Source organism: Diceros bicornis, chromosome 15 (genome assembly GCF_020826845.1).
Source record: "Diceros bicornis minor isolate mBicDic1 chromosome 15, mDicBic1.mat.cur, whole genome shotgun sequence".
Lineage (NCBI taxonomy): Eukaryota > Metazoa > Chordata > Mammalia > Perissodactyla > Rhinocerotidae > Diceros > Diceros bicornis.
The window spans coordinates 39888639-39903330 of NC_080754.1; the positions used below are offsets into that span (position 1 = coordinate 39888639).

Below are 14692 nucleotides of genomic sequence, written 5' to 3' on the forward strand. Positions count from 1 at the left end.
TTTGGGGGAAAAAAAAAGGAGGAGGATTGGCAATAGATGTTAGCTCAGAGCTGGTCCTCCTCAGCAAAAAGAGGAGGATTAGCACGGATGTTACCTTAAGGCTGATCTTCCTCACAAAAAAAAAAAAAAAATTTAGTTTGAGGGCAGATGGAAATAAGGTGTCTTGAAGAAGGGGTACTTTTTTCTAATTTACACTCATTGTCTTCACTTCCTTATGTTCCATTCAATTATTCCAATCTGGTTTCCACCTCCCACTTCTAGAACTCTGAACAGTAATACCAACGACCAAAACCAATAACCTCCACACTGCCAAATCCAACTGAGCATCTCACTAAACATCTCAGAAGCACTAAAGAACCAATTCTCCATCTTCCAGAAACTTAGACTATCTCTCTTGGCTTCCATGACACCAGTCTGCTGCTTTTTCTCCTACCCCACTGGCTGTTTCTTCTGTCCTGTGCTCAATCTTCTTCCTCTACCACACCTCAAAGTACGGGAGTGTCTGAGCCCTGATTTTTCACTTCTCCATCTATACTCTTTTCCTAAGTGATCTCATACAGTCCCATACCTTTGATTATCATCTATATACTGAGTATTTCAAATTTTTATCTCCAGCTCTAGGCTCTCTCTTCCGTGAGTTCCAAACCTGTACATCCAATTGCCTCCTCACCATATCTACTTCATAACTAATATGCACTTCAAATTTAAAACAGAACTCATTCTTTTTCCCACCTCAAATTTCTCTCTTCCATCCTCCACTTGCTCACTACATGCCATCTACTCAGAGTTGCTTAAAACAAATATCAAAAGCAGAGTTCTCCCTTTCCCTCACCAATCCACTTCCAAGTCTTGCTCATTCTACCTCCAAAATATTTTAAAATCTTTCTAGTCTTCTCCATCTCCACTGCCATGGACCTATGCCAGGTATTGCAAACAGCATCCTAACTAATCTCCCAGCTTCCATTCTTGCCCTCTTCCCCCACAGAGCAGTCAAAATTATTCTACTTGCATTCTTAAAACCTTCAAAATATTCCCATAAAATCTAAATTCCTAATCAGGACATCATCTGCTCCTATCTTTCAAAGACTGTACACAACCAAAAACATACACTCAATGATAATATCTCTAGGCAATAAAACTACCAGTACTGTATTTTTACATTTTTCTATGATGAATACTTGCTACTTGCTTATTAAGGAGGAAATGATATTGCTGAATACTATATAATATTACATGTTATGAAATATGAGAAATATGAGAAAACACGTTAATGAGAAAAGAGAGTACAAAACTGTAGGTAAACTCATTGTAACTGTTATAAGCTTAGAGGAAAATATCAGCAAACATACCAAAACTCCAAGAATGATGTGTCAGGGCTGTAGGATTACTGGTGATATTTTCGTCTTCTACGTTCTAGTTTTTAACATAATCACATTCACAATAGAAAAAAAAGGTTATGATATAAACCTCATTGTCTCCTGCAATCTTGCCACAACCCACCAAACCAGCCTTTCTTCCAAGAACTCACTTTCCCAAGCTTTCCACCCCAACCCCGCACTATCTCACACCTTTAACTCGGACACCATCCCTGGAAGATCCTCCTACCTTTCTACAGCCTACTCACCCTTCACCGGGGTGAGGGACGGCAGGGATGGAGACGGAGATTCCAGGATTCTTGTCGGTAAATTCACAACTTGCCAGTGCTGGGGCCAAATCTCGTCTCCAACTGGTGGCACAGGGCACCAAGCTTAACATCCTAAAAGCTCCGGGCACTGGGGCTCAAGGGACCCCATCCCCTCAGAGAGCGCTGCGCCCCTTAGGAAAGGACCCTCACACACACCCAAATTCCGGGTTCCAGCTTCGGAGACTTGCCTGACAGACACAGTCACCGTGGATCCAGCCCCCAGCGCCCGATCCTCTCCTCTCCGCAGTCACCCGCTCCCTCCCTCCCCTCGGCAGGGGGCCCGCGCGCCGGCGGGTGGGGGAGGGGCGCGCACGTGCCCGCGCCGCCCCCGCCCAGACAATGCTCCGGAGAGCGGCGCGCGCGCCCGGCCGGTCCGATCCCGCTCCCGCCAACACTCACCCTTTTCCCGGTCTCCGGCTGAAGCACAGGCCCCGCCGGGGGCCGCGAAAGGGCCCGGGCGAGGAGAGAGAGCGGACGAAGCCCCGCAGAGCCGCCCCGCCACGAGGCCCCAGCGACCCCGGAGCCCGCGGAAGCACACGGCTCGGCGGAGACCGCTCGGCCCGTTCGCCGCGCACGTCAGCAGCAGGGGCGGGGCGGGGTGCGCGCGGCGGCGGCGGCGCGCGCGCGCGGCCCCGGGGCGGAGCTCGCAGGGATGTGGGCGGGGCCGGGGCACAGGCTGGTGCTGGGGCCTGGGCCCGCGCGGGGGTTGGCGGTTGGCCCGGGCCCAGACTCTGACCCTGGCCGGCGCTGCTGCGCTGCCTGGGGAGTACGGGCGTCGGTGCTGGGAAAGGCAGCGTCATTTATCAGTTTCCTCTTTAGAAGAAGATGGCGAGGTCCAGTCCGAAGTTTCAGAGAATATTCATTCTGCCGGCCTTTATGAAGCTTCGCCAGTAATAACAACAGTGGCTATGATTTTTGTGTGTGTCATCTCGTAGCAAGTTTTGTGCTAGGTGCTAGGAATACAAATAACAATAGCTATTTCTAACCTGTTCTACAGATGCAGAAACTGAGGCTCGGAAAGATTGAGACTTATCTAGGTCGCACAGCTAGTGAGTGACAATCCACCAAGTCCAGTTTTCGTCCTAAATATCTCTTGAGCTCACTCTTCGCTTTTCTTCTCCCTGTACCACCCTACCCCAGACCCTGGTCACCTCTCTGTCCAAGACCGCCGTAGCCTCCCAACTGGTCTCCAGTGATCTGTTTCTGTCCGCCTTCAATCTCTTCTCCTCACTATGTAAAGGTTTACCACTGGAACTGGGTCGTAGGTTTAGAGGGGATTCACTTCGTAATTTTTTGTACTTTACATATATGTTACCAATTTTTGGATGTATTTAATGTTTAATAAAAATGTTTTAAAAGATTTACTTCTTTATCTCCAATAGCAAGCCTAGTACATTTCACATAGTATGCACTCTGAAAATATTTGTTGAATGAATGGCTAATAGGGCCAGGAACTGACTCCAGAGCCCTTCATGGGAAAGAAATAGAGGGATTTATAATATGTCACGCTTGGTCTCCTGACCTTAAGGTCTATTAGAGGTAAAGATAGATTAACAATATTTATTAATCTAATTTTTATTGCATTTCTATTCTGTGTTCTGGCACTGTGTGCCAAGCTCTGTGTTAGGCACTGAGGATCAGAAATGAACAAAACAGTTCCTGCCTTTGTGAAATTTGCAGTCAATTTTATCGGAAAGGCCTCCCTGAGCTTAAGCTAAGACCCAAAGAGAGAACAGGAATTGGGGAGATAAAAATAAATTTCATGGAGAAAGAGGTAGGGTAAGAGGTTATCATGAGTGTGTCAGTGTTCCCCTACTTTTGGGGTCTAACCCTGAGGCAGAGGCATAGAAGTACCCAGCTAAGTGGAGGGGGAGGGAGAAGCCCACTTCCCATGGCCCAGCTTGGAAGGCTGCCGGATTCTGGCAAGAAGTCTCACATTGAGCAGGGCTCAGGAACAGACAGTGGCATTGGGGAGGGAGGGGGTCTGAGATGATGCTGCTGGGTGTCCACAACTTGCAGATGGCGTGCCAGAATCTCAGACTTCTCTGTATGCTCCCTGCCAGGCAAGCAGAAAGTAGAATGGTTGAGAGCCATGGACGGGGCAGTGAGCACTGTGCCAGAGGCCTGGTAATCCTAAACAGAGGCAATGATGGACTGATTGGCAGGGAATGGCTGGAGAATGTGGCTCAGACCTCAAGGATGGGCAGAGCCAAAGACCCCAGCAAGAACTGAAATGCTCCCAAGTCAGCTGGGGAGAGGAGCAGGGATAGAGGATTGGGGAGTGGGAAGGTGAGACGTCAGACTCTCAAGGTGCTGAAGCAACAGATCATGAGCTTGCCAGCCAACAACCTCAGCAGCTGATGCCAGCAGGGCTGAGGTGACCAGGAGTGACCAGGAAGCACAGGCCAGTGAGGACCCAGGCTACAGCTCTGCACACAGATCTGAGACCCTTCTGGCCACCACCTCAAAGCTTCCGTTGCATCCCACAGGCCATCTTGGGAACTCAAGAGGAGGAAGGGGAAAGTTCTGACAGGACTGCAACCTTGAATTGATTGAATGTTTACTCAAAATGAGACTATTAAGACCAGATAACTTTCGGGCTGGCCCCGTGGCTTAGCGGTTAAGTGCACGCCCTCCGCTACTGGCGGCCCGGGTTCAGATCCCGGGTGCGCACTGACGCACCGCTTCTCCGGCCATGCTGAGGCCGCGTCCCACATACAGCAACTAGAAGGATGTGCAACTATGACATACAACTATCTACTGGGGCTTTGGAGGAAAAATAAATAAAAAAAAAAATTAAAAAAAAAAAAAAAGACCAGATAACTTTCATTGGCAGGTTTAAGTTTAGCCCATTCCCCAATAGGAATGAGAGTCCATGAAAAAGTTTGCAACATTTAAAGAGAAATAACATAGCTACAGATGTTTGTACGTATGCATGCAGTGTGTACATTTCAATAACAGATAAGATCTAGGAAGGAAATGGACAGGGTGCTGAGAAAGCACAGCATAGCGGGACCAGATCTAATGTGGAGGGAGAAAAGGCCTCCCCGAAAAAATAGTAAGTGGAACCTGAAGGCAGTAGGAGCTGCTGGGGCACGATTAAGTCTGAGACAAAGTGAGAGAAACCCAGGGTCACTGAAGCAAGAGCAGAGTGGTTAGGGTGGGGCTGAGAGTGAGGCAGGAGGAAGATCACGCAGGGCGGTGGGTTAAGATTTTGATCTTTACCGTGTGAAAACAACAGGAAGTCATCAAAGGTTTTTAAGCGGAGGAGTAAGGTATTCAATTTGCCCTTTAAAAAAGACCACTTACCCAGCAAATGGGTGGGGAATGCCTGGAAGGGTGTGTGAACAAAGCAGCAGCCAGACAGTTGGAAAGCAATTTGAGTGGCCCAGGTGAAAAATGAGGGTAGCTTACACTAGACAGTGGAGATGGAGGGAAGTGGAAAGATTCAAGAATTGTGGAGAAAATACTGAGAGACTTGGTAATGAACTGGGAGGGGACGGACGAGGAAGGGGAAGGGGACTGGCCCCTGCTAGGTCTAATGGCATGTGAGAAAAAGCTGCCCCAGCCTTTAAGGGGACAGTGCCCTGTGCTGGGGCACAGCTGGTGGTTGGATTTCAGGCCCCTCCCTGGCAAGGCCTAGTCAAGCAGCAATCACCCGCACAACCACTGGAGGTGGGCCTGGAAGGAGAAGATGAGGAAGGAGAAGAACTGAGGGTCACTCCCAGGTTCCTGGCTTTGGCAAATGGTGGGTGGTGGTGCCATTTACCGAGAGGAGGGAGACTGAAGGAAGAACAGATTTTGTATGTTGCGGGGTAGGTGAATCAAGAATTCCCCTGGGGACATTTTAAGTTTGAGGCATCCACCTGAAGAGACTCAACAGGCATCTGTACATGTGGTTCCGAGACTCAGAGGAGAACTGATGGGTGGTGCCGTCAGTTGCCGCCAATACTGTTGTCAACAGGTAGTTGGTGAGAGCTGGTGAGATTGCAGTGGAAGATAGTACAGTTCAGAGGGGTTGCACAGTCACAGCCTACAATGTCACACTGCTTTAAACAAGCCAACACTCCAAATATTGAGAAATTTCACATACTAACCTGGATTTCTCCTTCTCTGAAAAATCAGAAGCTGTGGTAACCTGGACCTACATTCCTATAATTAGTTATTAGCTAACACTATGTACCAGGCAGTGTTCCAAGCACTTCACAAATTTAATCTAAGTAACAACTTTATTATTATTATTCATACTTTAAGGGAGAGAAAACTGAAGCACAGAAAGGTTGAATAACGTGTTGGACAGCTGAGAAGTGGAGCTGGATTGCAGACTCAAGCAGTCCTGCACTGAGTCTGAGAGCTCAGCTGCTGCACCACGGATGCATCTGGAAAGCTGCAATCCCATTTAGAGGAGCCCTAGTGCCTTCAGGAGGGCTGAAGTAGGTCCCACTACCCCCTGTTGTCTTCCTGACTCCTCCATCCTACTCTGAGCATCAGTTGCCATTTATGGTTTTACTCACACTGCTGTTTTCTCGTATTAGAGAACGATTTCTCTATACCCATGCCTCTACCAAGTAGAAAATTAAAAATATTAAATCGAGACATCTAACTTCTATGAGTAAGAATTAAAAAATTCTTTATTTGTGAAATCTCTGTGTGTCTGGTCAGATAAAATTGGTAAAAATGGGTTAATATTTAAATTAAATGAGAAACTCTTAACTGTGTTTCCATGCTTCTGAGACAATCATACTTCTGAGTTGATCTGTCATTCCCAAGTACAGGAGATTAAAATGACAAGGGAGCTGAAACGTTAACTAACTTTTTTATTTCAGACAGTTGTACTTAGATAAGGTTGATCTTAGACAGTGGTGGGGCAGACTTTGACAATATGCTTAAACTTGGTTTCAAGTCTTGGAAAAAAGATATGGTTTAGTCAGTTTGCGGTCTTGTCTTATACACTCTTAACTGGGAAAGGGGGTGGGGTGGATTAGATTGCTCATCTGTCTCTTCCTTAGTAAAAGTACAGGAGGAGGGAGGTGGGGTGGATGTTAAATGTACAATATTAATGAAAGGAAAAGCAACTATTATTGAAGTTAGTCAAGAATGTTCCGGGAGTGTTGACATTGACCCAGGAAAAGGAGCTGGTAGTTGTGGGGACCTCACGCTGGGAGCTGCTGCCCAACAGCCTCTTGCAGGGCTACAGTGGAGTGGGGTGGGGGGCAGCCTGAAAGCAGCAATCAGAGAAACAAGGAAAGCCTGAGAAGGGTGGTGAACCTAAAGCTCTGCCTGAGAGTAGGAGAGGGAGGCTGGTTCAGATGGAAAATTATTGCTCAACTCTGGCCCAGAGATACCCAGAGCCAGTATCCTAGCCTCTTCCCTAGAAAGACCAACCACCTTTCCTAAGATTAACATGAGTGGGACCCCTGGAGCTCTTAGGTGATGAGGTTCCCCTACCAGGATGCAGATACTAATTAGACTTGTAAAATGAGAACCTCACTTATTTGCCCCAAGCAAACTGGTAAGTAGTTAGTGCCTGGGAATTACACTCAGGCAGTCAAAAATAAATGATTGTCCCCAACCAGGTCCAAACAAGAAACCAAATGTCTGGTTGGCCTATTTGGATTTTGGCAAAACCACATCCCACCCTTGTGATCATACTGGACGCTATCATAACCCAAAAGAAGCCATGTATTTTGCTTCTCCTGTGTGGATTGTGCAGTCACCACAGAATACAAACTTTGCGAACGGCGGAGATGATGCAAGACATGTTTTCATTCATGTGGGAAAAAAAGGGATATTTGCCCTGAAAGGAAATTTTCTACGGCTGGAACTGGTTGGGTTCTCTGTATTTGTTTTAAATAAAAACAAAGCCTCTAGATTTGGAGAAATTGGAACTCTCATACATTACTGGTGGGAATGTAAAAGGGTGTAGCCACTGTGGCAAACAGCTTGGCAGTTCCTCAAAATGTTAAACACCGAGTTACCATATGACCCAGCAGTTACACTCCTAGGAAAATACCCAAGAGAAATGAAAGCGTATGTCCACACAAAATCGGTACATGGATGTTCATAGCAAAAACGTGTATCTCAATAAAGTTGTTAAAAAAAACAAAAGCCTCTAGGCAGAGGCTAAAAATGTCTGAAAATTACTTGTAAAGGTAGGTAAGATAAGTATAAAATTTCAGCTATAAATGGGCTGGTTCTGGTGGAATCTAGACAATGTGAAAGTGGGAACAAACAAAAATAGTTCTACATAAACTTATGGGTCAACTTTTTAAAGATGAAGACTTCTGATTTTAATTTGGTTACATTTCCTTAGATCTTTAATCAGCTTTTCGGTGTCCAGTTAATACAATACTGAGATATTTTCATTTGTAGCTTATTATTATTTTTTTATAAGTTTTTTTTTTTAATTTTATTTATTTATTTTTTTCCCCCAAAGCCTCGGTAAATAGTTGTATGTCATAGCTGCACATCCTTCTAGTTGCTGTATGTGGGACGAGGCCTCAGCATGGCCGGAGAAGCGGTGCGTTGGTGCGCACCCAGGATCCAAACCTGGGCCGCCAGCAGCGGAGCGCGTGCACTGAACCACTAAGTCACGAGGCCGGCCCTCACTTATTGTTGCACTTCCACACTACAGCTCTCTTTTATGAAAGATAGTGACACTAGTGCTGAGCTTATTTGTTTGTTGACAGAATTTTTAATATCTTTTAATATCCTTGATGATATTTACTTGCATTATCCTCTGCTGGCTTTTATCATGATCTTTTCCTGGCTTCCTATTTTTATGGCTCATCTGTTCTAGAAACGCCCCCAAATGCCCTTAGTCAAGAGGTATACTCCTGACTGTAAATAGCCCTCATTCCCAAATATATTAAGAGGCCTCTGGTGGCCTAGACTGAGCCAAAACAAATAATGTTGCATATATCAGGAAATGGATTACTGCCTAGGGTGCTATCCTGTTGACCCTGATGTTAGAAGTCTTATCCTGCCTTCACAGTGGGACCCCCAATGGCAGACTGTGGGACATTGTCCCTGTAATCAGATCTCACATTCCTCCAATGCAAGTGAACAAGGGGATTTTAGTTGGGAAGAGCACTCTTCTATAAATTGACCTTGGCAGTGAGACATACCACATGTATAATAACTTTTATTTCTCCAAACATCTCCAAACTTTCTTCCTTTATATGACCATTATGTTCCTCCTTCTATGCTTATAAAATGCCTTATTCATATGTTCAGAGTAAACTCATCCAGCTTTGGTGTTCCCCAGCTGAGCAGCGGATAATGTCAGAACAGTCATAAATGTGCCTAGAGAAGACTTGTTCACATTATAAAACGAACAAAAGGAGGAGAAACTGCCAGGGAATTTTCCCTGCTGCTTGATGTTCTGTTCACTGTAGATAAGACCAAGCGGAGAATCTGAGTAGTCAGAGTTTGTGTGTAGAATGAGTTTGGGTCTTCATGGCCCAAAATGCAGACAGTCTGTTTTAAAGTAAAAAAAAATCATAATATTGGGTATGATAGCTGGGAAAGCATAGATTTTTTTGACTCCTAATTGTATACTGTTTGTACAGTGTCAACGTTTATATTTTGTATAAAACATTTATTTATGCGACAAAATAGGGATTAGAAGCTGTGCTTCTCCTCTCCCCCTTCTGCCACCCACTCTCCCTCCTCTTGTAACTCTCTCCTTTGAGATGTGGCCTACACAGTAGCTTGGCAGACTTCACATCCATTCCCAACCCTTTCTCCTCTGCCTTCTTCTAAACAAGCTGGAAAGTTCAACACTCAATTTCCTACCCCAGCTTGCAGCCAGGAGTAACCAGGTGACTCAGTTCTAGTCAAGAAGATGAAACCACAAGTTCAATGAATAAAAAGAGAGACTTCCAACGAAAGGGGAGCATTCTAGCTAGTCTTGCCTTTGCCCCTCTGTCTTCTTATTTCTGCCTTGAATTTGGATGTGATGCCTGAAGGTACAGCAGCCATCCTCCAACCATGAGATTACAGGCCAACACCTTAAAAATGGTGGGGTGGAAAGAAAGCAGGAGCCTGGATCTTTAATGATGGTATCAAGCCTTTGTACCAGACCTGGGTTGCCAACTTGCTATGTAAGAAAAATATCATTTATTTGTTTAAATAACTTGTGGCCAGGCTTTCTGTTATTTGCAGCCAAACACATTCCTATATGACACATGAGATTTCTTCAATGTGTTTCTTTCCTTACTCTCCTCAACTTCTCTGATAGTTCTTTCTCAATCTCTACCCCAGGCTCCTCTTCCTCTGCCTGTGCCTGAATACTGAGGTTTCTATGTCTTCTATCCTTGGTCTGTTCTTATTTCTTGAATAATTTTTTCCATGTGCACAACTTTGACTGCCTCCTATGTACCAATGAGTTCCAAATCTGTACCATGAATTTGGGCCTCCATTCTGAATCTGAACCGTTCTTTTCAAGTGCCTTTAAGACATTTCCCCTTGTGCGACCCTGAAGCAAATTCAGCCTACCCGCAATTAAACTCATTTCTTCCCTTCCAAAGCTAACTTCTCCCTTCTTACCTATGTTGGTTAGCAGTTTCACCACCGACTCAGTTATCTGAGATAGAAACTTTGGAATCTTCCACTCCACATTTACCTTCACTGGTCACATCCAGTTAAGTCTCCAGGTGTTACTGAGTTCATTTTCTAAATTCTTCTTAGGTCAGCTCTTTCTCCTTTAGCCTCTCAGCTTTGCCCTGGTCCAGGTGCCCAGCCTCTCTTACCTGGATTCCTGCCCTCGCCTTCTAATTGGTGGTGCTGCCTCCCTACTCTCCCCTTTAATGCATCTCAACTACGGGGTCACCTTTCTACAACACAGATCTAATCACCTCTCTCTACTGTTTCAAACACCTCCCAGTGCTTCGCTCCCATTGCCTAGGGCCGTGGTTCTCAAATTTTGCTATGCATCAGCATTACCTGAAGAACTTGTTCAAACACAGATTACTGGGCACCTCCTCCAGAGTTTCTGGTTCAGTAGATCTGGGGTAGGTCCTAACATTTGCATTTCTAACAAGTCTGGGGTCATGCAGGTCAGGGACCACATTTTGAGAACCACTGACCAAGGCTAAAATCAACAGTAGGTTGAAGGTCATTTATAATCTACCTTCCCAGTTTCTGGCTGTTGCTCACCAGAATCCTTAAGCTATTTCCAAGGTCACCTTCCACTTTTATGGAAGGTCAAGGTCTTGACTCATTCTCTTCCCCCTGCCTAGAACGCATGCCCCCCTTCTCATTCCTGGCAAACTCCCTATCAATTCTTCAAGGAAAGTCCAGCTCCTGCCTTCCCTTCTCCCAAAGAATTAATTTACTGCTTCCTCCTCCACATTCTTTTGACATTTCTTTTGGCACTTCGTGCGTAGGGTACTTTAAGTCTTGCTACTTAAACTGTGGTCCTCAAATAACAGTAGGGACATTACCCGGGAGCTTGTTAGAAATGCAGAATCTCAGGCCTCACCCCAGACCTACTGAATTAAAATGTGCAATTTAATAGGATCCCCAGGTGACTCCTGTTCATGTTCAAGTGTGGGGCCTCATGCTAGACCTTGTGATAGATGCTTTGATGACAATATTTCCTTTGATTCCTTCAACAGCCCCATGGCTCATTATTATCGTCCACAGTTTATAAAAGAGGAAGTGGAGGCTGGTAGTAACAGAGTTGGGACTTAAACCCAGGGCCACCTGGCTTCAAAAATCTGTGCTTGCTTTACTATACCAATTGTCTCCCTATTACAGGTCTCCACACATAGCATTGTAATTATCTATCCATAAGTCTGTCTCCCTGTCCCTGTGAGGAAATGTGGCAGGGCAAAGTCCTATTGTCTCTGGGCTTCAGAGATGAAAACTGCCCATTGGAAACAAGGAAGAACCTTTGTTCTTTCTTACTGTCAACTCCAGTTCTAATAGCAACTTTGGGTAGGATAGGCTTCCTTTTTTTTTTTTTTTTTTGGTGAGGAAGATTGTCCCTGAGCTAACATCTGTTGCCAATCTTCCTCTTTTTGCTTGAGGAAGATTGTCGCTGAACTAACATCTCTGCCAATCTTCCTCCACTTTGTATATGGGACACTGCCACAGCATGGCTTGATGAGCAGTGTGTAGGTCCGTGCCTGTGATCTGAACCTGCAAACCCCGGGCCACTGAAGCTGGAGCGTGTGAACTTAACCACTATGCCACCAGGTGGGCCCCAGGATAGGCTTCTTGAAGGAAAGAGTTTATATGAATTTTAAAAATATAACAGCTTTGTTGAGATATAATTCATACACCATATAATTAACCCATTTAAAGTGTACAATTCAATGGTTTTTAGTATATTCACAGAATTATGCAACCATCACCACAATCAATTTTAAAACATTTCATCACCTTCAAAACAAATGGCATACCCATCAGCAGTCACTCTCCACTTTCTCCTAACCCCTCCAACTCTAGGAACCACCAAACTACCTTCTGTCTCTATAGATTTGCCTATTCTGGATGTTTCATATAAATGGAATCATACAATAGGTGGCCTTTCCAGACTGGCTTCTTTCACTTAGCATCATGTTTTTATTTATTTATTTTATTTATTTATTTATTTATTTTATTTATTTTGTGAGGAAGATCAGCCCTGAGCTAACATCCGTGCTAATTCTCCTCTTTTTGCTGAGGAAGACTGGCTCTGAGCTAACATCTATTGCCAGTCCTCCTCCTTTTTTTCCCCCAAAGCCCCAGTAGATAGTTGTATGTCATAGTTGCACATCCTTCTAGTTGTTGTATGTGGGACACGGCCTCAGCATGGCCAGAGAAGCGGTGCGGCGGTGCGCGCCCAGGATCTGAACCTGGGCCGCCGGTAGTAGAGTGCGCGCACTTAACCGCTAAGCCACGGGGCCAGCCCAGCATCATGTTTTTAAAATTCAGCTATATTGTAGCATGTGTCAGTGCTCTGTTCCTTTTTATTGCTCAATAAAATTCCACTGTATGATATACTACTTTTTATTTATCTATTCACCAGTTAATAGACATTTGAGTTGCTTCCACCTTTTGGCTGTTATAAATATTGCTGTTATGAATATTGATGTATAAGTTTTTGTGTAGACACGTTTTCATTTCTCTTGGTTATACACGTAGGACTGGAAATTGCTGGGTCATATGGTAACTTTATGTTTTAAGTTTTTGAAGAACTGCCAGACTGTTTTCCAAAGCAGCTGTAGCATTTTAAATTCTCAGCAGCGGTATATAAGGATTCCATTTTTTCCACAACCTTGCCAACATTTGTTATTATCTGGCTTTTTGTTTATAGTCATCCTAGTGGTATGAAGTGGTATCTCATTGTGGTTTTGATTTGCATTTCCCTAATAACTAATGATGTTGAGCAACTTTTCAAGTGCCTATTGGCAATTTGTATATCTTCTTTGGAGAAATGTCTGCTCAGATCTTTTGTCTATTTTAACACTGGGTTATTTATTTTATTTTTTTATTGAGTTGTAAGAGTTCTATATATGTTATGAGTTGAATTGTGTCCCTCCCCAAAAGATATGTTGGAGTCCTAACCCCCAATACCTCAGAATGTGACTTTATTTAGAGATAGAATCTTTACAGATGTAACCAACTTAAAATGAGGTCCTAGGGTGGGCCCTAATCCAATATGACTGGTGTCCTTATAAAAAGGGGAAAACTTGGACACAGAGAGACATCCACACAGTGAGAACACCATGTGAAGAGGAAGGCAGAGATCAGAGTGGTGTAGCGGAAGCCAAGGAGTGCTAGAGATTGCCAGAAAACACCAGAAGCTACATTGAGAGGCAAGGAACAGATTCTCCCTCACAGCCCCCGGAAGAAATCAACTCTGTTGATACCTTGATCTCAGACTTCTATCCTCCAGAACTGTGAGACAATAAATTTCTGTTGTTTAAGCCACCCAGTCTGTAGTACTTTATTGTTGCAGTCCCCAGATACTAGTACACTATATATTCTAGATGCAACTCCCTTATCAGATAATAATACATTCACAAATATTTTCTTCTATTCTGTGGATTGCCTTTTCAGTTTCTTGATGTATGCTTTGAAGCACAGAAGTTTTTAATTTTCATGAAGTCCAATTTGATTTTGACTCTTTTCGCAGGATTAGTTTTTGAGGCCAGTCTTTGAGGTTTGTTCTGATCTTGGGAGGGATCTTCTTAGCTGTTTCTTTCCCTGGTTCTCACTGGTAAACTAGCTGGGCTACAACGTCATCTTTAATCTCCTGGAGCTACCAGCCTCCTCTTAATTGCCTACCGCCTTGTTTTCAAGAGCTCCCTTAGGCTTGAACTTCCCCATACTCTGGTTTAAATAAAGTCAGTCAGCTTTACAAGCAGAGTGCTGGGTTGGGGTGGTAGCCTCTGGTCTGCCCAGCTTGCGTTTTTTGGTGTGGAACCTCAGCCATACAAGTGGGAGCTGAGTGGAGGAAGGGTGCCTCCATCTCTTAGTGCTACTTGCCTGGAAATTAGCCTATGCAACACAAAGCTGGGGGGGATCAGATATGCTAGTGGCCTGCCCCTCCCAGGGAGATTCTCTTGACTGGGAGCTGGGAGGAGCAGCATCTTCTTGACCACACTCATTTGGAGTATAGCTTCTGTCGTATTGAGTTCCGGGGGGAGAGTGAGGTAGAGAGTGTGTAGCAGCTTAAGTGCTACAGACTCTGTCTATTCTTACTAAGTTTTAGTAGATTTTCTTGAGTAAATGTTTCTTCACTTACTATATGCCCTTAGGACAATTTCTAGAGATTTAAATTTTGTTTTTAAATAATTTCCACCAGTTACAGGTATTTTGCTGGAGTATGGATCTGTGGAACTCTTCACACCACAATTCTAGAAGTAATTTATGTATATTTTGATAAAAATGGGATCATTGCAGATGTAGGGGTAGGGGTACAGGTGCGTGTTATGGATAGCAGTAGCGGAGTAAGTCAGGAATAAAAGATTGGGTAGCAATCCACTGGAACTTCCAGTTAGTATAACAAGAGAG

The 14692-nt window shown here is 44.5% G+C and overlaps 1 protein-coding gene across 8 annotated transcripts in view; it reads right to left on the bottom strand.

Annotated features, from left to right (window-relative positions):
* Nucleotides 1-2214, bottom strand: part of YEATS2 (YEATS domain containing 2) — a 99014-nt gene extending 96800 nt beyond the window's left edge. For 3 of the 8 annotated variants that reach the window (XM_058556236.1, XM_058556238.1, XM_058556239.1), the window contains exons 1-3: nt 2084-2214; nt 1606-1726; nt 1350-1413 (exon numbers count right to left, since the gene is read on the bottom strand). The gene's annotated coding sequence lies outside the window, so the exon portion shown is untranslated. Of the gene's footprint in view, nt 1-1349; nt 1414-1605; nt 1727-1840; nt 1911-2083 lie in introns of those variants that run through there. The other 5 variants (XM_058556241.1, XM_058556243.1, XM_058556240.1 and 2 more) reach the window with 5 other exon arrangements.
* Between the last annotated feature and the right edge of the window lie 12478 nt (nt 2215-14692).